Below are 2,905 nucleotides of genomic sequence, written 5' to 3'. Positions count from 1 at the left end.
ACTGTTTGTCGCAGTTAACCCTGCTGAAAAAAACAGAACAGACCAGCATGAATTCCATGAATTCAGATTGTAATGAAAACTGTGTCATTCTGCTCCTGCAGAACCCGAGGAAGCCTGGGGCTAAAATAGATTTACATGCTAGAAAATTACAGAGAGGGAACAGAAGGCCAGGGGAACAGGGGGTCCTGGGAACGCACGGCTGTTTCATAGACATTTCACGGAGAAGATGACGGCTTTGGGAACATGGGAATGGCCCCCGGGCAGCTAGCCAGTAAAACTTTTAGCTGTGCGGACAAATTTTACACAGACGCCACATCCTGATAGCGAGCAAATATCGGCCCGCTGGCTTGATAAGGTGACACCCTGCGGACTGTGGCCACTGCTGGACCACCCTGGGACCACCCAGATCACTGTCTTGTATACAGGCTCTAACTAGTTTTAATCTCCTCAAGCAGATTTTAAAAGTACAAAGACTTTTATTTTAGAAAATAAACTAAATCAAATATTACAAACAAGTGGAGAGAAAATACTGACTAGGCCTGACAGGAAAGGGAAAAGGCCTGTTGCTCGGGGGTCCTTCAGCGGGCCAACCGCGCCCCCTATCCTCTCGCTATCGCGGATGCTGGTTTTCGTAGCAGGAAAATCAAAAAATCCTTCAATAGAAAAAGGTAACAGACCTAGAAAGGAAGTCAGAGTGACTCACCCAGATATCGAGTGCATACCGGCCCGCTGGCTTGATGAGGTCGGCACCCCGCTTGCGGTTCGCCACTGCTGGACCACCGTCAGGCGACTAGTTTCTCGCTAGCTTTTAATCTCCCCAAACTAATTTTAAATGCAAACAGCATTTCATTTTAGAAAATAAACAAATATTACAAACAACTGAGAGAAAAAAAATGATTAAATGAAAAAACCTGATGTAAAGCGAGTTTGTAGAAAATGTTGCCGACTATGCAGATTAAAATTATTCACTAAATTACTTTACAAGGTCTAACTACAGAATGGAAGGAAGGAAAAGTTAGTAATGTGGACTGTCAGTGGAAGATGAGCGAGGAAATGTGGAATCTATTGTCTATTACTCTGCTTAAACATCGGACCGCCCGGAAAACACTGCCAGTGGACCACCAGTGGACCGATAGTGGCCCACTACACTCTTAGTAGCCACATTTACACGCAGCCTGATAATCTGTTAATAATCCGACTAACAGCTCAATCGGAATAGAATACGTCCATGTAAACACCTCAATCGGAATAGACTAATCCGACTGAGGCCAATCGGAATACAATTCCTATCTGATTGAACGAGGTGGGTAAACCTCTAAATTATCCTTTAAGTAGAAGAATAATGTCAGTGTAAACGGCTGAATCCGATTACATTCCCTATCGGAAGGTGTAAGTACGTTCTGCACATAACTAAACTCATACAAACTCATATAAACATCAAACACTAAACACTAAACTCATACAAACTCATACAATAAACACTAAACTCATACAAACTCATACAAACTCATACACTAAACACTAAACTCATACAAACTCATATAAACATCAAACACTAAACACTAAACTCATACAAACTCATATAAACATCAAACACTAAACACTAAACTCATACAAACTCATATAAACATCAAACACTAAACACTAAACTCATACAAACTCATACAATAAACACTAAACTCATACAAACTCATACAAACTCATACACTAAACACTAAACTCATACAAACTCATATAAACATCAAACACTAAACACTAAACACTAAACTCATACAAACTCATATAAACATCAAACACTAAACACTAAACTCATACAAACTCATAAAACCTTGCACTGTCAAACACTAAACTTGTACAAACTCATAAAAACTTGCAATGTCAAACACTAAACTCGTACAAACTCGTAAAAACTTGCACTGTCAAACACTAAACTCGTACAAACTCATACACTAAACACTAAACTCATACAAACTCATATAAACATCAAACACTAAACACTAAACTCATACAAACTCATATAAACATCAAACACTAAACACTAAACTCATACAAACTCATATAAACATCAAACACTAAACACTAAACTCATACAAACTCATACAATAAACACTAAACTCATACAAACTCATACAAACTCATACAAACTCATACACTAAACACTAAACTCATACAAACTCATATAAACATCAAACACTAAACACTAAACACTAAACTCATACAAACTCATACAATAAACACTAAACTCATACAAACTCATACAAACTCATACAAACTCATACACTAAACACTAAACTCATACAAACTCATATAAACATCAAACACTAAACACTAAACTCATACAAACTCATATAAACATCAAACACTAAACACTAAACTCATACAAACTCATATAAACATCAAACACTAAACACTAAACTCATACAAACTCATACAATAAACACTAAACTCATACAAACTCATACAAACTCATACAAACTCATACACTAAACACTAAACTCATACAAACTCATATAAACATCAAACACTAAACACTAAACACTAAACTCATACAAACTCATACAATAAACACTAAACTCATACAAACTCATACAAACTCATACAAACTCATACACTAAACACTAAACTCATACAAACTCATATAAACATCAAACACTAAACACTAAACTCATACAAACTCATATAAACATCAAACACTAAACACTAAACTCATACAAACTCATATAAACATCAAACACTAAACACTAAACTCATACAAACTCATACAATAAACACTAAACTCATACAAACTCATACAAACTCATACAAACTCATACACTAAACACTAAACTCATACAAACTCATATAAACATCAAACACTAAACACTAAACACTAAACTCATACAAACTCATATAAACATCAAACACT

This window comes from Pygocentrus nattereri, chromosome 9, assembly GCF_015220715.1.
Source record: "Pygocentrus nattereri isolate fPygNat1 chromosome 9, fPygNat1.pri, whole genome shotgun sequence".
In the NCBI taxonomy this organism is placed as follows: Eukaryota; Metazoa; Chordata; class Actinopteri; order Characiformes; family Serrasalmidae; genus Pygocentrus; species Pygocentrus nattereri.
Note: the sequence above shows the minus strand (reverse complement) of the source record.